The sequence below is a fragment of the Glossina fuscipes genome, unplaced genomic scaffold, assembly GCF_014805625.2.
Source record: "Glossina fuscipes isolate IAEA_lab_2018 unplaced genomic scaffold, Yale_Gfus_2 27, whole genome shotgun sequence".
NCBI classification, from domain to species: Eukaryota; Metazoa; Arthropoda; class Insecta; order Diptera; family Glossinidae; genus Glossina; species Glossina fuscipes.
The window spans coordinates 4,774,228-4,801,645 of NW_023998422.1; positions in this window are offsets into that span (position 1 = coordinate 4,774,228).

The window sequence follows — 27,418 nt, forward strand, 5'->3', positions numbered from 1 at the left end:
AAATAAATTGATGTAAATAGAATTAAATCAAAAACTTTCTTATCCTCTAACAAATGCATATGTAAACAATTTATTTTTTATTTACTTTCCGAGAAAATGTTTTACTCATGTAAATAATAAAAATATTGAATTCATACGCCATACACACAATATAACAAATTCGTAAAGAGAGAGCACAAAAAATAAATAAAATAAATAAATAAATATGCATTAAAAAGGAACTCGTTAGGGGTGCATATATACACGTATGTGTGTATGTAAATATTTCTGTATATATTTGATATAATAATAAAAATAAATATTTCCATTCTCTAGTTTTACGGTTGAATTAAACCAAAAATTTTTTTTTAAAGGTTTTTTAACTATAATTTTTTTTTATTTTTTTTTTTTTTTTTTTTTTTTTTTTTTTCTTAAAGGCTTTTAAATGAATAGTAGCAGCTCTACCGACATTGCATATCGTTTAGTTTGTGTGTAATGTGCCTTCGATTCAGTTTTGAAATTAAATTCGTTTATACTGAATATTTTGAAGACATTTTTGCAATCAACACTAAGCGCTCGGAAACGGTAGCCTAGAATAAGGACTTAAAAGAGGACATACTAACGGCCCTTCTATAGCTGTCGATGTTAAGTAGACTAGATCGCAAATTTTCCATTTGGGTTTACAGCCGCCGATTATCGACGCGCTGGCAAGTGTACAGCTGCCGTAAAAGTGTGACTTCTTTCTCTGTGGAATGAGAAAAGAGAAAACAAAGTAAAACGTGGTTGCTAATGGCGCATATGCACTGCCGCATTTTATTAATGAAGGAAATTCCCAAACATTGCGAATATCAAATAATTATTTTCGATACTTTTACTTAGTTTTGGGTTTGGGAAAGAGTAAAAGCAGAACTAAATGAACAGAGCGAGAGAGAGAGAGAGAGAGAGAGAGAGAGAGATTTGGTAACAACTCCTTATCACGTAGTGTTGGCAAGAATTCAGTTGTTATCTGAAAGGAAAGTGCCATTGTTATTTGTGGCAAGGGTTTAACGTGGGTTCCTGCCTGAAAGACTTAACCCCACGGTGGCCCAAGCCACTTTTAAGCGTACTACGCCCCCTGGCGAGTTAGACAATCCCCACAAAGTAGGGGCCTAAACAGCACCAGAGTCCAGAACAGTTTATTGTGTATGGAACAATAAACCCCACTCTGGTGAATGGCGAGGCCTAGCTGCACTCAATTGTTCCATTTTAGCTAGGAACTCGCCAACAACCACCACGAGTACTCCCCGAAGGGCCGCACCCAAGCAGTCAGGACTCACAAATTGATCAACTGACTGCTTCCGCCATAAGGCTTCCACTGTGCTGTTGATCAATTACCACCATTACCCGCAGGCATCCGTGACATGTGTTCAAAAGTAAAAATAGGTAAAAGGGGAAAACTTATTCGTCATATCCCTTTTCCATTTTTGCATGTATTAATTAATTTACCAGACATTTTCTATCAATCGGCCAAAGGGAAGGCCGTCCGTCAATTCCTTTTTGCATTAATAGTATAATTAATTTATTTATTTATTACGACTTAAGGACAAAGTCCATCATATATCCGCAGGCATACGTGGCTTTGTGAGGCGAGCTTCCTGACCCCCGTGGCTCCCAGTTTGTTTTGCAAAGCCTTTGGCATACTTTGGGCGGTTGTTAAAACAACCGTACTTGCTTCGGATTCTCCATACTTTCCTGGTTGCCAGCCCCAAGTGAACTACTTTTCTTCAAGATATATAGGTCTCGGGTATTGCACTGAACATGGTAGGCTAGTCTAATGCACTCTACCATGCACTCGCTAGATTACTACCTTCATTGTACTTAAATACCATCAATATATTTCCTCGGTAGTAACTAGCTTATTGAGTAAGAGCTCTTCTTCCAGCCAACCCCTCCACCATCTCTCAGAAACTCGTCGCCGAGTTAGCAGTCCAAAACCTTAAACTCTTCTTAGCCGGCCGAAGCCGTTGCCCGGGGATCACCGCTGGGAGGTGAGAGTTTCGGCACATCTATCCTTCTCATCAAAGCATAGTTCATCTCCCCAGTGCCATTGTTATATTGAAGGCAGTTCAAGTGTTTTGTTGAATGGGAAAAGACGATCATTACCGATAGAATCAAGACCATTAAAAACACTAAAGTGAGCCACGGCCCAAGTACAAATATTTATTTAACGACTGCTTAAAACAAGACATTATATGGCAAATCGTCAAACGAGTGAGTTTTCAATAGCGGTAGTCTTTGCCGGTGTACCACATTCTACTAAAATATCTCAAAAGTCGCGATCCGTCAATTGAACACAAGAAAATAAAGCGGACAAAGGAGTAGATAAAATGATTCTGGAAGTGACTCCGAGTCAATCACCATAAAAAAGAGCACAAGATGGACAGGCGGACAGACAAGCTTACGAGCAGAGTCACTTTCTGAATCAGTTCGTGTAATAAGAGAAAGGTCTATGTCAAGTCCCTCTGGCTGCTGCACACACACACAGTTTATATATCCTTGTGCCGTCAGTGTTGTGGGGTTTAAGAAATGAAAAAAAGGACAAAATTCATGTAGAAACAAACAAGAGAAAAACAAGCATTCACAAGTTTAGACCGAAAGCACAACCACACTCGACTTGGGACTTGGGATCCTTAACTGTGTGTAAGCGTAAACAAGTAAAATCTTGCTACTGCCTGGCGTGTACAACTTCAGTTCAATTTTCGAGTTATGCAAATATTAACGGATGTAATTTAGATACGATATAGACAAAACGCGTTTATTGAGAAGAATTGATTTAATAATTGCGATACTGAGTCTATATTATATAATCCCGTTTAGGATTCTCAACGGGTTGAAAAGCCCGAAAGATTTGAGACCATAGTCGGCCAGGGCGACTGACAGACCAGTAGGTAGATATATAACGTTCTTCCATGTATACATATGTACGTTACAAGTACTTTTCATCTAATCCACTCGATGTACCGAGTGTAAGAATGAAACGACTTACCCTAAGGCATTTACGTCGTCAGGATATAGTCCCCAAACAGTAGCATTCGAGTCCTAACCAGATAAAGTGAATTTAAGCAAAGAGAATATCTTGCTAAGTGGATCGACCTTGTAACCAAGGTCATATAAATAGTATCTAGAGACCAACTATTAACAGCCGAACGGCTTGTTCCCTTTAAAATGTCAATGCTTTACGTACGCAGTATAGAGAACAAAGTCTTTATATCTAAACTACCAGTGGTTTATTTCTCCTATGAGATTATTTTCAAATTTCTTTTTACTTATTATAAATATTTCAAAAAAAAAAAAAAAGAAAATATATATATATAGTTGCGAAATTTAACGAATTAATGTCACGTGTTTTACAGAGTCGTTCGCTTGCTTACATGCTACACGTGAATACAACATTAAAGCTCATATATTCTTTTATAGATGAGAAAATTTAAATACATACGCACGCATAATAAACGAATGAAATGAACACTAAACGGAAAAAATGCATGAAAACCGGAGACAGTTTATGCCCGAAAAACACTTCCGCTGACATTTAAATTACCTTCAGAGTGCTTGACGAATACAATCACATTTATATAACTGGATGGGGGCAAAAACCAAAAAAAAAAAAAACCAAAAGAAAAAAAAATGTAATGAACGCGTGCGTGTGCATGTGTGTGTATTTTTCATTTTTATAAAGCTACTTGAAATGAAGTACATTCACACGGCAAAAATAACAACACAATAGCAATCACAATTTTTTCATATCGCATACGTTGGCAAAAAAGAGAAAAAACTGTCTGTTCTGATGATAAATATGAAATGTATAATAAAAAAAAAAAAAAAAAAAAAAAAAAAAGAGAAGAGAAGAGAAGAGAAGGAAAAAAAGCGGCAACAGCAACAGCAATAACAACTATGTTATATTACATGGTATGTTATGGTATTGTACACGCATATATTTACCACAACAGCAAAAGCAACAGCAACAGCAACAACAACAACAACAGAAGGAATGAGTAACAATTTTTTTGATTAATGTGTCTGCTGCAAATTATAAATAGCATATGAATGAATGCCATCCAGCGATGACAACAACAATAGCGAAAGATGAAAGAAAAAAAAAAAAAAAAACCATAAAGCAACAACAATAACAATAACGATAAAACGTAAACCAAATTGTCATACTGTGAATTGGTCAAATATGCACATGTGCCTGATGCTGATTGCTTGCTGCATTCCGCATATCGCGCACAAAAAGCCAATAATATATAAAATAAATAAATAAATTAAACAAAAAAAAAAAAAATGAAAATGTGGAAAGGAAAATAACAAAATAACTAATATGGTCATATTAAGCATCCTGCTGTTTATAATTGTCTTTTCAGAATAGTTCGTTTATATTATTTATCGCGGCCTTACATTTTCACATAAAATGCGAATAATAAGTTCATTATAACATTCGTTAGCGCGAAAGCGAAAGCGAAAGTGATAAAATAAATTTTAAAAAGCAGTTAGTTAAGAGGATATCTTGCCTGGGGAAAAATTCGTAGGCATCTAAAGAGCCTTCTAGAGGGATTTATTCCATGTGAAAGTATCTATAGTCGATATATAATATGACTAAAAAGTCCTTATTCCAGCCATTTTGCCACCTAAGGGAGATGCTAACGACCCAACTTTACCCCGAGGAAGATTCGATTTTGCGTCAAGTGAGTCGGTAATATTTTTTGATCCGTGCTAAGGAAAACGAAGAGCAACCTTGCAGTAGATACCTTATATAACATTTGTACGAAGAGAATGGCTACTTAAAATACATCCTTTAATAAGTTCGTAGGATATGAGGCTTTGCCATTGCGTTAACTAAACGCACTAATAAAAGAATTATTTATTGATCCCTTATCCCTTTTCAAGATAGTCGAAGAATATCATACGCATCCGGATGCCATAATATTCTCAGGGAACTTTTACGTCTTCTATTGCGGTACACCCGACTGATTACCGATGTGACTTTGGAGTGTAGTGATGATTCTATGCTTCAGCCGTTGCCGTATACCGCGTTAAAAAAGTCTTTTCAGTTCGGGTAAACAACTTCAAACACCACGTTGAATTATCAACACGATATTCACTTTACCCGAAAGTGAGCAAAAGCGGACAGAGCTTCCTCCTGGACAAACTTTCACACCAAGTAGTGAATATATTGCTTTCTGACGTCATTAAAATGCTAGCTATATCATTCTCAAGTTCTTTTTCTTTTCTTCCAAAATGATTTCGTGCGCTTTCTTATATGTGTTCTACAACATCTGCCGATTTCGGTTGACTAAAACGTTCAGCATTTTCGGTATTTGTACAGCCGCGTTCGAAATTAGTAAAACACCTTTCTACCCTTCGTCTCGACGGAAGTGAATCCAAATAACATTTACCAAGCTATTGCGTCGCTTGTGCGGTGTTTTCTCGCATTAATAATCAATGCTTTATAAACATATGAAATTTAGATTTTTCCTGTGTCACCAACACAACTGTAATTTGTAGACTAAGGGTCGAAATATTATGAAATTCTAACAGATTTCATAGGAATTCGTCAATAGTTCCTTTACATCTATATGCCGTCTTGTGAACTTAATGAACGATGCGTTGTATTATGCAAAAATCATATTTTTTTAAAATCAGGTGAAAGTCTTGTATATAATGGCAGTTGATATTGTTGCCTTTTAAATTGCTTGAGATGAATTTCTCAAAGAAATTATTTTGATCCAATTATATTGGAAAGTAAGCAATAAAACTTTGCTGTCTTTAGATGCAATTTAAAATATGAAAATTAAAGGTTTCTCTCTTTGCTTATTCTCAATCAATCGGTTGCTTAAGCCGGTTTCTGCAAACCACACTGCGGACATTGCTCTGGTTAGAGTAGAACTTTTCCACAGAGGCACTTTCTGGCCAACCATGTTTATATACTAAGAAAGATTGAAAGATTGAGATGTCTAGGGGATGTGATTTCTACAATTGCGGAAGAAGAAGAATTACGGAAAAGTTCAAGTTAAGTTCCTCGTTACAACGTTTTTAACTTGTTAACGTTTTACTTTGTTAACTGAAGTGCAATATGAGAGCAATTTCATTTTGTGTAAACGCACTTTAACACGTTAAGGACCGGTGGTACACGCCGGTATATATATATAAATATTTTTATATTTATATATAAAATATTCTTGTTGTGGTTCGCTGGATTTTAAATATTATTTTGAATATATAACATTTTTATATGACCGATTAAAAGTACAATGAAATTTCACAAACTTGGTCACATGATAGCAATAAGGGCAGCATAAGTTTTTATTACACACAATACTGTTGAAGCGAGCATTTATTTTTGAAGCTATGATAATTCTATGCAGAGCGATGGTGTGCTGTCTCCTCGCTTCAACTTTCATGTCAGCCACACAAATTTGGAATCTAAGTTCCTAGCTTTTGCGCGCAAAGTTATTAGTAACCGGCAGCTTGTTTACAAACACACAGGGCAGAGCGTAAGTGCTCGTAAGTAAGGAAAGGTCTAGAGATTATTGCAATATTTCCTTAAAAAAACCAGGCATACAAGATTCATTCCCATTAATCTCTAAAGAAATTTGTTGTGATTATAACGAAATGATCAATTTTGATAACTCTTACAACGGTGCTGACACAGGTTATGATGTGTCATAATCTTACACAATGGACTAATACTAAGTCGCTGTTCGCAGGTTCAAATCTCAGTGCATCTGTATATTCAGCGATGTCCACACTTGAGCGTAGCAACGGCGAGGGTTCATTCAGTAAACACTGTTACACCCACAAGGATGCGACCGCTCCTTCCTTATCTCTTCGTCTTTCTGCACTCTTTTCTGGTCATCACCTTGTTACACATACAATGAAGAACATATCGAGAAAACATGAAGAAGAAGCAAGATAAGATCCCTTAGATGTTGGCGAATAATGTCCAAAAAGTTTATTCCCCAACACTGCTTGTGTGTGTTACTTTTCAATTGTGATGTCGTTTGCTTGAAGCACATAGCCTAGGCGCTCGATGAGATTATGTAATCATGGAAAGATAGATAACTGATTGCATTTTCCTTAGATTACGACTATGACCGATGTCCCACGTAAGTAAACAGGAGAGAACAAAAGTGAGAAGTTGTCCGAATGTCCGAACAAAATTGGAATCATTTCATAAGCACTACATGTAAGCAAATTGGAAATTTGGAATTGGGCCAGTGGGTAACCTCATCAAGTCAAGTAGGAAAAGCGGCTATCAAGAAGGCATATCTCAGTTTAATCCTCTATGCGGTACGTTATACTTCAATTACGAAAGCGATATGGTAGTAGGTGTGGTACATACTCCGTCAGTAGAGGCATAAAACATGTTTCAGAGGTTGTTTCAAATATTCAGGAGATTCTGAGTTTAATCAAACTCAGTGTTCACTGCGAAACAACAAAAACATTCACCCAAAACCATTATTTATAGGAAGGAGTAACGATTGGTGGATTCGGTGCTCAGAATAGCACAGCATCTCCTACATAACATAACGCAGCTTCCTGTCTCATCCAAGTGGACTTGATATTGGTGTTTAGTATCATAGTCAAGGTTTATCGTTGGCCAAATATGCAACCTGTTTCGTTGCGTTTTGTTGCTCACGCATGATGAATGAAGCGAAAAATTTCATGATTCTCGCAAATGTCTTTTTTGTTTGACACGGAACTCGAGCGATGCAAAGTTCAAAGAAACTCTGTTGTCTACACTTCAACAGCAAGCATATCTTGTGAAATTAAACCCCAAGAGAACACTTGCAGATGGTGAAGTTAGTTTTTCACTCAGGGCCCTAAAGTAGTCTATAATGTTAGCTAAATTCTTGCTTGGAAAAAAAACGCGAACTTATTCGGCGCGCCAATAAAAGAATTTTGTTATGACTTGTACTTTAAAACAGTTTCTTAATTGCTATATCAAAATCTTGGCAAATTCAATTACAAGGTCTTAACAAACGCAAACGAGCACAAAACTGCGTATGTAAAGTTTTCATTTCTGTTCAATTTCCCATGGAAAGTTTCCGCAAGTAATAAAACAAAAAAAATAAAAAATAAAAAAGAAAAAAGTAAACATGAGGAAATTCAATTAAAAATAACATGTAGAACAGACGATATACGACCGCGTACAGTTATGGGGTTGAGTTTGTTTTTGTATGTGTTCACGAGTTTGATTACACAAACGTAGGACCTCTTTTTCGATGCCATATTTATTATATGTGGAAAATGTTCTTGTGTTCTTCTTCTTCTTTTTTTTTTCTACACATTTTTTTACTTGTTTCATATTTCGTTTTGGAGCCCGCATTAAATTTTGTTAAATGAATTCATATACAGCCCTAACCGTTGATTTACAGAAATGAAATTTTAATTATTCGCGCTACGTTTTCGAAAATAAAAGTCAATCCTACATCCGATTTGGTGTTAATTACGGCGGATTCTTCGATGAACGGATTCTTTAATGCAGAATCGCTATAAAATCGCTAAGCGAAAGAACACATTTACACTTTTCCTTCTTTTCTTTGCTTCTTCTTTCTTTTCTTTCGTTTTCTGCTCTGTTTTTTCTTTTCTATTCTGCTTACTTTTCTTTTCTGGGCACGCCTTGCTTTGCGTTGTGTTGCTTTGTCTTGCCTTACTTTGCCTTGTCTTCTATTGCATTGCCTTGCATTTGCTCTATTTTTTCTTATGTTATCTTGTTTCGCTTTCTCTAGTCTTGCCTTGAGTTGCCTTGATTTGCCTGGCTTTGCCTTATTCTGTTTTGCCCTACCATCGCTTGTCTTGTCGTACCTTGATTTGCTTTGTCTTGTCTAGTCTTCTCGTCTCTTCTCTTCTCTCCCAACTTTTCTCTCTGCCTGTATTTCTATTTATTTTTTTCTTCTCTTCTTTTCTGCCCTTTTCCCTTTCATTCTATCCTTTCCGTTTCATTGCTTTTCGTTAATCGCTTGCTTGTCCTTTACACATTGTTCTTTTCATTTGCAAAATTCTATTATTCTGAATATGAGCTTATCACGCCCACATTAATAAAATTTCCATGAAATTTCGTTGTTCATACAAGTAACTAAGTTGTCAAGTGTCTCTGCTTGTCTTTTGCATTTTTTCAATTTTCTTAATTGCTTTCTCGTTCAAAATTCAGCGAGAAGCAGTAAGAAAACGTCGTATATCATGTGAAGATAGAGTGAAAAATTATGGTAAGCAGTATAACGCGATTTTGACTCAAGTTTCTATTTATCAGGCAGAGCACAAGAGAGTTTTTTTTTTTTTTTTAATTTAACCTAAAAAGCTTTCTTTTCCTTTGGATAATGAATGCATTGCGGTGCACCTGTTATGTGCTTATTTATTTTCAAAAAATTATATATGCATTCGTTTGATCAAAAAGTGATAAGAACTTTTCATTCATCATGGACGAGGTTATGGTTTCTTTTTTTCTTCTTTTTTTTTTAGCTTTGCAACAGTTTTCTTGTTTGCTTGCATCAATCACGTTTCCATCGCTTTTTTTCTGTAAATAGAGATAATAACGGATCATAATTAACATTTCATGATTCGGTTCTCAACAAAAACCGCATAACTCAAATTTCAGAGGGAATTCCTTTAGTGATTATAAGCTGGTGGAATCGGTATTAGCATTCTTACTTCCTCTCATCCTATGATATTCTCTTTGTCCTAAATTCCTCTTTTCCGTTTTACATCATTATAGGTTTGACTATGGCCTACGATCTCAAATGTCATTATGGAGAATAAGGCGTTTTTTAGGTCACCCGCATAAGTAGGCGAGTAGGCAAAGGACCGCAACTAACAATTCAATGATTGTGCATTCAAATCTTAAGTGCGGTAGAGTTTTCCATTCATAACAGCATATGATCTACGTTATTCCGCAGCCTTTAACTTTGTTAACAAAATATATAGACAATGAATAAATAAAAAAGTGGAGCGTATTCTATGGGTGCTTGTTATTAATTTTATTTTATCTGCGTGGATCTTATTACTTACATACTTTACTGCTTCTCTAAGCATATCATCAATTATTTGTTAAATGTCGATACAGAGGTATTTTCTAAAACGATCTAAGTGTGTCTGTCCGTCCGTCTTATTTTCTTGTCTTCAGCCTACAGGTTGAAATTTATCAGATATTTTGATGACATTTCCTACATCACCGAATTTTGGCTCAAGGATGAATGCTGTTGAAAATGGATCGGATGGGGTCGCTTTTCCGTTCACTTCCCATGTAATATTTTATTTGGAGACGTCGTGATCAATAGTAGGGTGATGTAGGCAATATTATGGTGGCATACTACAGTCTTCCGCTTATTTTTACATTTTTATGTCTTAGTTGTTTTCAAACCCTCTCAACTTCGCCAAGAACTTGGAAACAAACCCCTTTTGACTTTCGTGAACAAGGTTCATCAAATGCCTGCAGCTTTGTTGTCAGCCTGTAACGGTCTTTCATCAGCTGCACACACGTTTTCGCGGCAGCAGTAAACTCTTGTTATATATCACCTAAAATCAGAGTATAACACTTGCCGTATTATTCATGTTCATACCACAGTGGATATAGCAGGAATTTTTAACATGCGACTTCTTTACTAAACCATTCCATTTTCGATTGCTTCGCTACGTTATGTATGTTATTTTATGACATGTGTTGCTTATTATTATAAACCTGTGCTGGCCATAAAATCATCTGCAAATTATATAATGAACTCAAGAAATCAACGAATTATTGGAAAAAAAAGGTCGCGTGAGCAATAGTGTTAATAAAAAAGCTTATGTGATAGAAATTGTAGAAAACCTATATTTTTTCCTACTCTTTGATTACGATCTTCATCTATGATATTTTTTGACCAAATCTCATATAGAAAACTATCTTGTGTCCTTCGTTGGCCCACAAACATCATCATAACTCACGGAAAATGTTGTCAACGAGAAGATTTTTTACCATGAACAACAACTATAATGTAGAAGGAAAAGTGGAAAAAGAATGGAAGAAATGAAAAGAAAAGAAACGAAAATAATAGAAAAGAATAGAACAACAATTATAATTTTTCATCAACTAAATTGGTAATCAAGAGGACGTTCAGAATTTTTCAATAAGCGTTGTTTTGCTAACGCCAACGGTCTGCTTACTTCATTATGCCTTACAGGACTTGTGTTGCAAAGGTATATTATGTTTAGATGGATGTGTGAAAAATCCGCCATCCTTTTATGATGCCAATCGATTCAGAAAGTCATTCTAAGCTAGCCTGTCCATCTGTCCGTATAGGTTCTATGTGTTCAACTTACAAGGCGTAGCTTCTGGGACGTTATGAGGAAATTTGGTATTTTGGGCCAGAGCCCGACGCTTTTTAAAATCGTTCGTATCGGAGCACTTTCTCGATAACATCGCCTTTCATTTCTTTGTTTGAAATGTCGTTATATGAATAATTGCAGAGTAGTGGTGGGCCATGGCTTGCAATAGTTTTTTTACTTATTTTCTCGGAATTTTTTTTTTTAATTTCAAGGAATCGTTTCCTTTCTCTTTCAAATGCATACCTTCCGTGTTTTAATTTTCATTTTTTTTTTTATTATTATTATTATTATTATAAATTTAGCCAGAGAAATAAATTCTAAAACTAAAGTCTTAAAGCGCTAGCATCTAAGGCTTTCGGGTTTATTATAAACTCTACCGCACTTGAGATTTGAACCCACGACCATTGAGTTGCTAGTCGAGATTCCTCGACTTCGACCACTTGGGCGGATGATTCTTATTTTTTTTTAATATTTTATTTTATTTTATGTTTGGTAAATGGGTCAAGGATAGTTTTGACCCGCACGGGCTTACGTATAAAAATTTTCCTATCTACCGCGAACAGCGGGTTATATGTACATGCGATTACGTGTTTAATGTCATTAAGAGGCATGAAAAAATTACTCCAAATTATTTAATGATTGTTTTGAAAATATAAAGTAAAAGAATGTTACACCTTAGATTCTTTCAACGTGTGGTTGTAAGGAATGTCAAGAATATGAGAAACCACCAATAGTGTATGCATTAACCAATAAAAAGTGTCTGCAAAGAAGCGTGGAATTGACAACGTGTTAAGTAAATACAAAATTTGTAGATTATCGGGAACTCGATTATCTAAATACGTTCTTGTGTGTAAGCGGAGATGCAACGTTTAAAAAAAAGGAAAGAAGACCATTACCTACAACCCGAAAATGTTTAATACTGTTACGAAAATGTCATGTTTGATGCACTGAGTTTTCATGAAAATTGGTTGATTTTCTACAGAAAACAATTTTAAAGGAAGGGTAAAACCAAGTGCACCTAACATGGCACATTACCTGCGCCATGCAGCTGATGACTAACGAAAAGATCAATAAAAATTCGCAGAAATTTATCGGAAAAATGTCGCGAGCAATTTACGTAATGGCCACGTATTTGTAACAGAGTACATAAGCAGAATATTTGTGAAAAGCAAAGGTAGTCGAAAGTGAGGCGAAAAGTTAGTGAAAAAGTTGGTCGAAAGGGTCGAGTCAATATCCGAACGAACAAGACTAGACCGAGAATTTAAGTGTTGTAAATATAAGTTCCCGTAAATAATTAGTAAATCAATCTTCTAAGAATTGTAAATAAAAAATCTGCCGTCCTAAAAATCACAAGTCAGCGGTACGAACTTAATGAATGAATGAATGAACGTTGAATGAATATGTAAACTCACGGAGAAGAGGTTTACGTTACAGTAGTTAACATATGCAGTAACTTTAATTTAAAAACCATGAAAGCTTCCATTTTATTTAGTCGCTAGTTTCTGACACCGCGCCGGCGCATAACCAAGTACAGGCATATTTTACTCATGTTCTCGATTTCTCGTGTGTCTTAGACACGGACGTGTTTTTGTGGTTTTATTATCTTTGTTCAAATATTTTCCAGCATTAGATTCCATAACTCTTTGTTTTCTTGTGTATGCGGTACTTTTGATAATCGGAAATAAGTGGTTATTCACTTTCACAAGTGGGTAAAAACGGGCCTTTCTCGCCTCAGCAATGCTAAACTATTCTCCAAACCAGATATAGAGGGAAGATTAAGACTTTTTCAAGCTAGCATGCAACGCGTTAAGAAGAAAGATAACTAAGTAAAATGCGTTCAATTATTTTGCCGAGGGCTGTAGGATTCATGGGCATTGCAGTGGGCCAGACTTAACCGTGCAGTTTAGCTCGTCATGCCTTTTATGCGATCGCGTGGCTAATTTGTAAAGTCAAAATTTGCTTGTATGCACTTTGGCGAAGCAATTCGATGCTGGCTGTTCCTTGTTGTTGTATCCGACAATACTAAAATACTACAAAAGTGTAATATATATAAATATCTATATATACATATATACATATATATATATGTAGGTTTTGCTTGTTGGTTTCTTCAATTACAATGGCGTGGTGCATCATTAGTTCCTGCCAGACGGTCGTATGGTCAATAAACATTGCGTTCTTGCCAACTTAATACATCTATGAGCTCTGTTTTCAAAATTTTTTTCGGTGAATATGTATAAATATTGCCGCTAAGCGAACGAAGAAACCATAATTAACTGCCTTGTGATTAAAAAACATTTTGGAAGAAGCCCATTGCGTCTGGGGCTGTCTGCATTAATATATGCGTCTGGATGTTTTACGCAATATCTCTACCAACGTCTGGATATTTATATACGAACACGGGCACGCGATTACCATAAAAGCATTATAATAATTTTTGCTTTGTTTATTTTATGTTTACATTAACATAAAATTCACTTTATTTTGACAACATTGATGACACTTGTTTCCTAATGCCGAACGAACCCCGTAGGGACATATGCGATATGATGGCATTAGTAACCATTAAGACTCATCCTGTTGCTGTTTACGTTATGTGACTTAAAGCAATGAACATGTGTTTGTATTACACATATTTGCACATACACATACATATATATATACATACATGTTTGTGGTTTTTTCGTTAACGTTCATTTTAAAGCTAATTTTATAAAAGTTATGATGTCAACCGACAAAATAATTTGAATTTATTTTGATCCTACCACACAGGGAGGAAATTACGGAAGAATTTTAAAAACACATCATCATTTTAACATATTTGCATTTATCCACTTCCATATATAGCATACATATATGTATACTCAATGTACAGCAGCATATGGATCGTGTGTGGCGTGTTATCATTATTATGGTCGTTGCATGACGAGATATGCTAGGCTTATCATATTGTTTGTAAAGTCAAGACGTATGCATTCGCCGCTCGGCGAAGTATATTTGTTCACTGTCATGATAAGTCTTTAAATCGTCTCAGTTGTGTTCGTTTGTTCACTGAAACACTGATTGTGACAGAACTTAAGGCTGATTCGGAAAATATATATACTTATGGAGGCCCTTTTTGAGAATGGCAGGACTCTTACCTGAGAGTACCACTGACATTGAATTTCACCTTAATCTCTGCTAGAACCATTTAAAAATCTGTTCTGAATGTTACTGAAATTGTTATAGAAACGACTGCAGATTGTCTTAAAATCTATTGCAAAAGTAGTCCAAAGTTTTTTGCTTTGTTTGCAAAAGGGACAAACTCATTACCGCGATCAAGTCAATAGAAGATATATTTTATTGAGTCGCATCAGGCGTACGCTTTACTCTTGCTTTGCCTTTCTCCCTGTGTAGTGACTGTTAGATGGCATGCTGAACCTTCAACCATATATTTGTAGCGAACCAATTAATGTTAGAAGATTTGCGTAATTCGTTATCGCACAAAGCAACGGAAATCGGGAAGATATGAAATGAATCCTTTAAAGCAATTCCAGGTCAACAATACAGGATAACTTGAGTACTTGCGTGATTTATTTACCCATATATTTCCAGCTAAAATGACGGATATCAGAAATTCGGCTCGAAATCATTAAATTGTTGTTAATTCTACTTTATTTTTGAATATTTCCAGTTGCAAAAGTACTGAATGAATATACATGACTGCTTCGCTACACATGCCCATTATAATATCTGCAATACCACGTTGAATGTTTTACAGATGAAATGTGAAAAAAATATATATGCACACATCTGTATATATACATATATTTGATCTATGCAGAACTCTTTGTAAATTATTTGCAAAAAAGAAACAAAGTGAAATTGTGTTCAGTAAATTTCTACTATCCCTCTCCCTTTCTGCAGCTAATTTTGGTTATTTCATAGAAGTTGAAAGAGTCCTCGATACGCAGACAAGTGTTGAGGCTACTCAAAGAGTCGGCTTGTACTCGAATTGTGGTACAGGGCATATTAAGATTGTGCGGATTTGTGTAACACCTAGAAGGGCTTAAAATAGACCCACCTTTTGTTAAGTCTGTCCGTCCGTCTGTTATCTCTCCATGAAAATTTTGGGTTCATGCTACTGGTCGCAACTTTTGAGATACTTTGATGAAATTTGGCAGACTGACGTGCTTTAGCCCAGGAGCGAACGCCATTGGCAATGGTTTGGGTCGGTGAACTTTTTCTTTGCATATAACGCCTTATTTTCAAAAGTCGTTATATCGTGAAAATTTCAATTTTTCAAAATTTGCGACAGAACTCCTTCTGCAACAGTACTTGGATATTTTAAAATGGTAAGAAAAATTTGGTTCGCTTGGCGTTGGTTTTTTTGAACCCTCTCTCATAAAACCCTTTCCACGAGAGCTGAATCTTTCCATAGTTAAAACGTACACTTTTTAATATTTCATGGCGAAAATGAGTTAATTCACGTAGAAATTAACCTTACCGTATTTGAACCACGTAGGTCTAGTTTTTAAGGATTCATCTCAAATGTGCGCTTTTTTTATTGCCAAAACGAGTGAATAACTGTTTTAGGCGGAATGGTGTAGCATATCTAATAGTCGGCCTTGCCCAACTGTAATGTTCTTTCTTGTAATAACTTAATAAAGGACACTTCACAAATTTAGCGTTGTCGACAAGAAGTAGGGCATACGAGACTAACCAGTTTTCGCATTTATCCCTCATGGCACATTTATTCGTGCCGATATAACAAAAAACATAGTCAAGGTCAACATGACATTGATTTTTGAGCAATTATGCCGCGAATTTTTTCTCATAAATTCACCTTTGGCACGATATTCGTTCGATTGGCCAGCTACTACCGTGTACCGCATGCGTAGATCTATGTCCAGTGATGGTGATTTTCATGGCATACCGGCAGACAAAAATTGCTGCTTCGCAGAAGTCTAAAATACTACAAAATTGGGTGTTCCTCGAACCAATGGAGATTTGACTTAATAATGAAACAAAACGCTTTTGCACGGACCCAAATAGTATGCCCGTAGCATCGGAAAAGTCCCCAATTGTCAATCGACGATTTTCTAGAACTTTTGATTTCGCTGGTGAAGCTCGCATCAGCACATGTAGATGTCCGTCCGAGGTGATGTTCGTCGTGAACTCATTGTCGGCATTTCTTGAAGGTTTCGTACCGCCTTTTTACGCCTATTACGAATAGCCTTTTGTAATATCCTAAATATGTTCCCGGCAGAATTTTCATTCGGCAAACAAAATTTAATGCAAATTTTTTCTTCGACAAAATCGAAAATAGTAACCAACGAAGAATTGAATTTTCTAAGTTTTCAAAAACACCTGTAACTCTGCTGTAGTTGCATATATTGAAATGAACCTTCACCTGGATGTCACAGATAGCGCTACTACCCTCCCGAAAAATTCGATGAATTCCCAATATCCGTGAAGTTTACATAAAGTGTTAATCTTAATTTTTGATCACAATATACATGCATGCATACATTGCCTTATGATATGAATTTATATTAATAAACATATTATTGTAGCAATACCAAGGAAACAAGTGCAAGTCCCTTTAAACAACATTTTTTAATGCTTACACCCCATGCTTATGTAAAATTGTATTCTTGCACAAAGCTACGTTCTAAAAGTCTAAATTACAATGTGCTGCATATATGTGCAATATGTGCGAATGTTGCAAAAACCCACATAGGTATCTATATCTCTCCTTTTCCCAGCGGCCTGTTTTTGTTCGAGTTTAATAAATTTCAATTAAATCATACATAGTCTGATATGTACACAAAATGAAAAGTTCGGTTATGTGTGCGTGTGTGCGGTATGTCTATGTGAGGAAAATGCGTGATTTAGTAAAAACACTCGAAAATATCGTCAATCCGTTCACCCTTTTTTCTACTGAATAGTTAGCTGACTTAGCTTTACGCTCGTAACCCCTTTGCTGTTTGGGCGCCATAAAGTTCAGCAAATTTAATTTTTTTATTCTATGGAAAGAGTTCATCAAAAAGACTTACATGTCAGTAAAATGTTTTTAATTTAGAAAACGCACATGTGGGGATGTACACCAGCCTTCTTCAGTTTCTCTCTCTCTCTCTCTCTCTCTCTCTCTCTCTCTCTCTCTCTTTCTTTCTTCATATATATTTCTAAACCTTCCATTCTTTTTGCAAACCTCTCTGCTTACGTACGTATGTATACACAAACACAAACAACTTGGCATGTCATAATATGATGAAGCACGTGGCTGAAACATCTTTTTTTGTTGTTTTGGTAATATTTGTTGAAATGCAAACAAAAATACTACGTATATATATATAAATATATATATATATATATGAAAAATAAATAAAAATTTGAAATTTGTTTTTGAGTTTTTAAGGTTATTCATGCACGATTGCAGCAAATATTTGATTAGCTTTTTTGACATTTTTGTGCGTGTATGGGTGAATCACTGAATTGCTTCGTGCGTATGTTTAAATAAATATTTATGTCTCTCGAAACAAGTGGGAAAATCAAATTTGTTCTTTAGTCGTTTACTAATTACATAGCATTGCATACGTTGAACAACAATAATTTCTTCCTTTGATATTTAAAATTTGCAGGACGTCAGTCATACTAATGCGAATGCTATTATATGAGAAATGAATGGAGCTACAGTTACTTTATTTATTTATTTATTCCGGCATTTATTCATAAACACAAATTCAATGTATGACTGTCTTGTCTTGTATATAGTTAAGACTTGAACCATTTTTTCATCGTTCACGGCATAAAACAATAACAAAGAAGTTGTAAAAAATATATTTAACGACTAATTTCTTTTGAGTTATCATTAATGCTTAATTTCTAGTATCCAATGACGGTAGCAGTGGTAGTTGTGGCTAAGGATCGTTCGTGGAAACTCTGGCCATCGTGTTAATGTCAATATTATTTTCCTTTATATTTGATGATTTAGACGCTTTCGCAATTGTTTCGTGATTGCATTAATTCACTATCGCAGAGCAAGCTTGATGTGATAAGCCTTCGGGAAATAACGTGTCTTGTGGTCATCCGAAGCCTTTATTAAGACGCAAACACTGGAAAGTTGGTCGCAGAACATATTGGTAGCATACTTGTACCTTCTTAAAATGGCGCTAAGGAACAGTAGATAGATAGATTAGATGAGACTGTCATCTATGATTTTAGCTGTTTTCACTTTTATTATTTTTAAAAAAATAGTTCCATATAAGTATTCTCGGGCATAAAGAAAAAACCAAGAGTGGATGGTAGAATAGAAACTATTCGCCTGGGGAGTGGAGTTGTTTCCTTCAGGCAGGGGAATAATAGGAAACCCATAGGTTGGCTAAAAATTTGAAGACCTGAATATGAAGTCAACACTTGCCCATAAACGTTACCAACTGTGTTTGTGGCTGATTCGATTAGCATCCACGGAGTGCAGTTGTTGTTCAACAGACACTTAAATATGTCGATGTGAACGTTTTTGCGCAAATAAGTAAAAAATTGGTATTGGAGAACCGTTATTAAGTATTTCTTTTTAAAAAAAAAAAAAATTATTTAAGTTGGACGCAATGTATTAGGTAAAAGTTTATATAGTTGAATTGTAACGCGGCCATACAAGGTTAAGTGACAATGACATCCTAACGGAAGTGGCGAACTTGGTTAGAGATATCGGAAAACCGAAGAACCAAGAAACTTGTTTATCAAACAACGAAATAAAATTTCTGCATAAGGAATCTGACCGGATGGTGGGTGCGGCCTTTATTCATAGTCACAGCAGGACAGCAGGCTTATTTCTTGAATGGAAGTCCAATTTGCTGCGCCATTTGTTACACAGCTAACTTCTGGTGACGATCTTCAATTCAGAAATTTAAAAAGATATCCCAGGAAAAAATATTTAGATCAAATCATTCATAATTGTGGGAGCTGAAGTGTACATTGAACCTGCTTTAGAAAAGATACCGACCCAGTTCGGCTTCCTATCTGGCCGCACGCAGACGACATCTTTCTGCTTTATGGGGACAAATAACTTGCATATGTTCGAGAACATTATAACCGAGTCATAGATAAACATAGATACTCTAATGTATATCATAGCATAGTAATGAAAGTTGACAAAATATTTATATAACTGCTTGAATTAAGAGAATATGTAAGTCAGTGTGTGGTACACATCCAAATATATAAAGGAATCCAATAAAAAAACAGAAAAAACAAAAAAATTGCAATTCAATAAAGGAAAATTTACAAAAAAATTCTAGTCATTTAAAATGCACAGTGGTCGACAAAATTATGCGTACAGATACTCCAAAAAATATGAACAACTTTTTTTTTATAATATTTCATATACCATATATGTTATGCTATATAATATATGTGTTATGCTATGGGCGCTGAAATGGATTTTTGCTATGAGGTCCTTTCTTGCTATTGAGATAAATAATTTTACCATTCTCTGTAGCTTTAAATCTATAAAGATTTGAAATATAATATAACTCAGTCAAGCACACTTACAGTGGCATCATCTGCGTGCATATATAACCGCTGTTTAGTGCATGCAAACGCCTACGGAGTCATTCATGCGGAATAGCAGCGGCAGCGCATGTAGTACGCATTCGCTCTCTCACTCGTTCTTTCATTGATTGACACAGTGAAGAATCAAACAAAATAAAATGTAAATTTTTTATTGATTTATATTTAATCGCTTTTAAGTGATTTCCAACGATGGCATGGAGGAATATGCACTTACGGACGGACGAATAAACTTGATGTGGTGGCATAACAACAGACGCGTAACACTATGCGAATATTTTCTGGCTGTTAAAGAATACGTTTGTGTGTATTTGTATACATGTGTGTGTGGCTATGTGCGTGTGTGCAAGACCAGCATGGATGCTTTAATATAAGCCACGACAAAGTAAGGGTGCTATATACCATGGGTACACTCATAACCACGGCCATGAAAATGATTGTCTGATGAGTATGTTTCTTTTTTTATCACTTAGTTTTTTTTTTTTAATAAAGAAACACAAGTGAGCCGAGTACGTGTACGTGTATGTAAGCACATTATATTTATGCATGTACACATGCATATACACATGTTATGCCTTAATATTCATTGTATGCTCTGCTGACTGATTCTCCGCCTATATTCCAAGCTGAACATACTATATACCGTATGATGGGTGACTAGCTTTCGCTTAATATCTCATAAATATCTCTATGCACACATGTATACACACACACACACACAAACACACACACACGCACGCATATGTATGAATAAAAAGAAAAATTAAGTATATATGTTTATTTAAACTCAACGCTTCCTCGGCACGGATAGAAATACCGAGTGTTTGTGACACCAGACCTCCTTTAGTATTTTGTTTTTTTTGCTTCTTCTTTCTTTCATTTTAGAAAATGCTGAAAATTATAGGAAATTTTTATTTCCTTTTTCATATAAGTTATTGTTTTGCGCTTATAATATCTTTCAAGTCTGAAGGTATTTATGTGGAATGATAGGTTTTTTGAGCGGGACAAGGTCTTCACATATCCCTGTTGCGTGGTGTTTTGTGTTATGCATGAGTAGTGCCAACCACATATATTATAATCTTGTGTGATGAAATTTTAAGCTCATAGTTGCAGTGGCACACACGCGACCAAAGATTTTACTTAAAAGTACATTTTTTTTTTCTCCCCTCTTATAATCAGTGGTGGGTTTTACACTCTTTCCAGTCTTCGTAATAAATATGTAAACTTGTTTTCGGTTTCTTGTTTGCGGAAAATTCAATTTGTAGAATATGCAGATTATACATGCACAAATATCATACGTACCGCGGTAAGATATATAACATTTATTTTTTTAATATTTCAGACATTTTATCAGTGCAGAGCTTAACTTTTCATATAGACTGTACGCTACATTTGATAGTTCATTGCTTATAATCGTGAATTTTATTTTGCTACCCAGCGCTTATTTCTGAGTTGTCTTTCTCCTCGAGTTAAGCTGTCGATGCTGAAGACTTACACTTACACCTACGTTCTGAGCAAAATCATACAAATATCACAAAGCAACATCTAGGTTCTTTTTTTTTGGAAGAAGTGGGCTAATGACCTTGTTCTACGATAAAATTCATATTGAAGTCGTCTACTCTTACTATTGCTCCAGAATGCTAAGTTTGATACGAAAAACAAAGTCAAAGGAACTATGATAAGTGAATAGTTTACTTTCTGCCATAACCGACTAATGGCTGATCATAAAGCCAGAATACGGCTGTTAGTTAATTCTTTGATTCTATCTATTCACCAGTAAGCTTGGCTTGGTAACTTGTCTTTTGTGATAGCTATTTTCGGCTCCTTTTTCACTATGTTCTATATTATCTCTCGACAGCCAGTCGGATGCATCTTACTGCTATTTGTTTCTACAGATCCGCCTTAGAAGCCAAATAGGTAAGACTAAGTCAGTGTGGGCGGGTTAATCTTGAACCTTAAATACGGTGGAATTTCGTTTGATCGAAGCTACAGTGAGTGCCCAGTCGGGAAAGGCATAACACTTATTGATCGGATACACATTCACCAGGCTGCGACCCTACTTCCTTCTCTTTCTTCGATAGGTAATACATTACTCAATAAGTTCATAGGAAGACATTTGAAATTTGAACACTTATCATTTGCAGATTGGTTACAAAGTCCACGGTTTCGTTTATACTGGCGAGATCTATATATTGTCCCGCGAAATTATTATTATTAGCTTAAATATTATTTTGTTTAGTAACTTATTTAGAAAACTTATTCTACGAAATTATTGTTCAAAGCGTCATTGACGATTGGCGATATATGCATTATATTCGCCATATTTAAAAAAATTAAATGTAATTTTCAATAAGGATGGAAGGGAATGCTTTAAAGGGTATATATGTATACCTGTCTGGTCATAGAGAATACAACCAAAGTATCTACTGCACCTCTGTCAACACCTTCAAACTCATGGCCTTATATAATGTACGCTTAGACCTTTCTCGCTAAGATGTACGATTCTTCTATCTACTTAATCTACCCTTTCGATCTATAACAACTGTCTTATCAGTTGATTTTTTAAAGAATCGCAAACAACATTTTCGTACACATAAATTACGTAAGGATTTGCTTGAAAGACACTTTCATAAAGAGTCATGTAGTGTTCTCCGAAGTATCTTACGTTCCTTATTTTGAATCGAGTATGTTTCCAAATTCAACCCTATCTTGAACGTAACTATGTAAAATAGCTCTGTAAACGTCCTCATAGAAAGAGGGTAAACGTTTATACTGGCTTCATACCTGTAAATTGCGTTGAGATATTTGATTATTTCCAATTCAGAAATCGGTCTCACTTGGAGAACAACGGCGGGCTGCCGATAACCCTTTCCTGATAACCCTTCCCTGATTTCGATATTTCGATCAGGTTTAAGTTTAAAGAGAAAAGAAATGCTAATCGGTAGTTTCCATCACTAGAAAAGGGAAAATTCAAAAAAATAAACAAAATAAGAACTAATTGTGAAGTCGAACTAACGATGTCCACTATTTGTGGAGATCTTCCTCTTGGCGACGAATTCATTATGGAAGACAATCTTTTATTGAATGAAACGAGCAAGCTACAAGGGAAAAAACAAAACGAAACTAGTTTGAGAGCTGGCACGCGTATGCCATCTGTAGAATGGCTGAAAAATAAATTAAGTGGTTTTGAGTGCTGGTTTAACCCGTGGAAATGGCGGCGAAAGAAAACGAGCGAAAAACAGGAAGCTAGCTCAAAATCCTTTGAACATAAAATATCAATATCTACTTATCGCAGAGAACTTGTGCAAAACGATACTTTGGTACCACTAGGTAATATTCAAGAGCCGGATGAAGGATTGTACTATAATTACTTCAATAGTACCAGCAGTAGCTATAAACCTAACGATTGGATTTTGTCGTCAGGCGTTGAAAACAATTTCATCCCAAATTCTATTCCTTTAAAATCGGTTCTTAAAAGGAAACCACGACACACATCGTCTGCGTCATCTTCGCCAGCGATATCTGTACAAGATCGTAATAATGCAAATGGTGAATCAATATCGCAAAGTATGGATAACACTAGTGCTCCTAAAAGTACTGGTAACAAAGGTAACGATGGCAGGAGTTCAACCCCTCGGCGCCCTTTAGCTATTAGACAAGACATTACTAGTAATCATAGTCTAATTAGGCAGCGGATGTTTAAGATGAATTCGTCCCGAACGATCGAAAATAAAGAAAATACCCGGTCATGTGTGATACACGAGTGTAGCAATGACAGCGGCGAAGATGACGGCTGTATGGTACACTGTGATTACGATAATACCGGACAAGCTAAAATAGCACGAAAAGAATCTTTATCATTAAAATTGCAATTCTGGTCCGATAAACGAGATTTAATTAATCGCAACATACTACACCAGGTGACGGATAATAAACAAAGTCTTCGACCTACCATCGAGAAGCTGAAAAAGAAAAAGATAGTACGCTTCAACGATTACGTCAAAGTGAGTCAAGCTCACGATTATGATCGCCGAGTTGATAAGCCGTGGACAAAACTAACGCTAGAAGAAAAGGCTGCTATATGTAAGGAACTGAATAGATTCAAATCATCCGAAATGGCAGTACATGAACGCAGTGGATATCTGACCAAATTCTATTGACGACAACAATTGAAATAAAAACGTTTTAAAATAAATACCAATAACAATAGTAATTTTCTTACTTTATTGTTATAAAAAACAAAAGGTAACCAAACCTGATGTGTTGGTGTTGAATATAAAAATAGCTCGTGCGAGCGTATTGTTGCCGCTTTATTAAGCCCGCCCCGTTTCCAGTCATTATGAGTGCTGTTCATCGTTTTGCTTAAATGCCTTAGTCAATAGTCGCCTTCATCTTTTCAACAGTGACTGTGATCTCTTACGATTTCAAAATATCGCAGGGAACATCTGACTTCTCCTCCTTCTCAGTTTTACCTGAAAGTGATATTTGCGACACTGGCATGGTGTGATTCACGATAAACATTTACATTCTTTGCAAAACTGAATATCCATGACCAGTTGGCTGAAATGCTGCGTGCTGACATTCATCTCTTTAGGAGCTTGTACCGCGTAAGCACCAAATCCAATTTTCCTATACCTAAAATATGGAAAAAGTGCGTAAGCGTTATGTACGTTTTATGGATCAGTCAATTCCAATGGACAGACCTCGCTTGCACACCTATTACCGTTTACACTTTTTTATTTTGTATCTTTATCTATCCAAAAAATATGCTACAAAATTGTTTGTTATACTGGGCTGAATTTTATTCTCTAAATCTTCAAAAGAATTATTGTTCATCCGCCTGAGTGGCCGAGTAGGCAAAGAAGCTCGGGTAACAACTGGATGGTCGTGGGTTCAAACCTCAAATCAGGCAGAGTTTTCAAGAAAGCCTATAGCGTTATATGCTAGTGCTTTACAATTTTAATTGTCGCATATATTTCGCTGATTAAAATAATAATAAGAATAAAAAAAAAATGATTAAATCATCAATAGTTAGATTTAATTTTATGATTGCACCACTTTGCATATTTGCACGCTAGGCAAATGAATGGTAGGAGTGGCAACAGTTTATCAAAGTTTTTTAACTTACTGATCCATACAGTTGGATATCTTTGAGAAAAAGTCAGTTTGTTCATTATTTTATTTCGAAACAGTTACGAATATATTCGTTTTTGGAATCTTTAATAAGCATAATATTCGAGAAATATACAAGTTCAAGAGATAATTTGTTTTATTTTTTATTTATTTATTTAAAGCAAAGCCATGGGCTAATATACATAGCTACCTTAGTATAAGTCCTCTGCATAGAAAGAACTGAAGACTAATGAAATAATTCCTTTGCTATATCGGTAACATCTTTAATCGTCAACTAAAATATCTCTTAAAAGCATTTCCAGAATCCCACAGTCAGTGGCAACGCATTTCAGCATCGAATAGACCGAACAATCAATGAGCGTTCAGCCAGAGAGTTCGATATAAAAAAATTCCTATCCGACTCGGAAAACTGTAGCGATTCGATTGGAAGATTCAGCGCTTGTGACTAAACAATTACGTAGAAATAGATTAAGAGCTTAAATTTTAAATAGTCATAGAAAGAGAATATCAAAGAAGCGTAAACGAAAGAGAGGATGCGGTCGCTGAGGCTGACATTACACACAAAACATTTGACAATCGCTTTAAGTCTCTCTAGATCACTTTAACACAATAGTGAAACTTCGAGGAGCATTTTTACATTTTCCTTTGAGATGGTTCGCCCATTAATTTGGGAATAAACTGATTCGGGATTTACGATGATGAACAATATATAAGAATTTCTTAATTTATTATCATGACAACCATGAACGGGTGAAACAGATCTACTATATTCAACTTGCCGATGCTCTACCACAAATTATAGTTTCACTGTTATTGTTAACACTATTCGTTATATTGACTATCGCACTATAAAACCTAAAGTAAATATACGTATACACAGTCATAAATACATACAAGTATATGTACAGTTGTGTGAGTTTGCTTGTAGTGTAGATAAATTTTGAAGCTATAAATAAAATAACCCAGTAATTTACAATTTGGAAAGTTTCCTCAGCTTCTGCATTAATTGTTTTTTTTGCAACAACTACGAATGTTCCTCAAAAAGCTACTTAAATATGTACGTCCTTAGGGTTGAGTCCGTTTATCTTTCCGTCTATCGTTCATGGTCTGTCGATAAAAGTCTAGTGATCGGAAACATCACAGGAAAATGTTTACAACACGTATTAGTGAGGTGGACAGACGGACATAGTTGAATCGATTCGTCTAAAGCATCTTGGAATTTGAGATTTAGTTGCATGCCTTTTCAATACTGGGTGTCCGAGATTTGCTCTCTATTTGCTTTGAAGCTTAGAAGGCAAATGCCGAATTGGCATCTTTTACACTTCGCTGAAGAAAATGAAAAGCAGCAGAGGTACACTGCTTTATTATCTTCGCTTTGCTTTAGTTGTCTTTAGGTAACTTATGGATTGTTTCCCAAATATTTAAATATAACTGAAATCTAAAGTTTATTGAAACTTAAATTCCCAAGCTCTTTTATTCACTTACCATGGCATTGGTTTGCAGTGAAATAAGAGCATTATATGATAGGATGGATGTATTATTGAAAACTAAAAAAAAAAAAAAAAAAAAAATGAAATTAAAAAAAATTTAAATTACAAAAAAAAAAAAAAGATTAAGAATAAATAAATACAACACTTTAGTCGCCGGTATTACAAGCACACATATATAAACATTCGCTGAACATTAACCATCAATGCTGTTTATAGAACACGCGATATCAGCAGCACTAAAAAAGCCTTATCTCCGTATGAGAGTTGAGAGCAATGCTGGAATATTTACGTTTAACGAATTGACAACAAAAACCAATTAGCCATTGTTTATATGACAGGAAATACACAAAACAAAAAAAAAATAAAAAAATGACTTATCAAGTGTAAACAAATCACGAACCAATGAAGTGATAATTTTAACGTTTTTAAATTTTTTGTTTTTTTTCCTCACTTCTTTAGCATATGCAAATTTTTTACGGAAATGTCCGGAAAAGCCTAAAAAAATTGATATGAAATAAATGCAATATTAAAAGCTTATTGTAGAGAAAACGGTTTAAGCTTAATAATTAGGCAATGAATTGCTTAATGCCAAATTTAAAAAACAACATTCAACAACACCTTTTTTGGTTTTCGAAGCGAATCTTGAGCAACGAAAACTTGATCACAAATAAGTTTGCAAGAACACTGTTGTTAGGGAAATGAGTCGTAGGTAATTGCATACCTTGTTAGCAGTGGAACATTTTGAGAATAATTTTCGTCAACAGATTTGTGCTTGGTCATAATGACTTGAAGATAAAAGTAGCACAGGCACATTTTCGCGCGATCACTTTCTACGACTTTCGACGTGGATTATGAAGACAAGGAAGATAAGTGCCATCCCTTGCCGATGTGAAAATCTAGTGCAAGAGGTTCAATCGTGATCG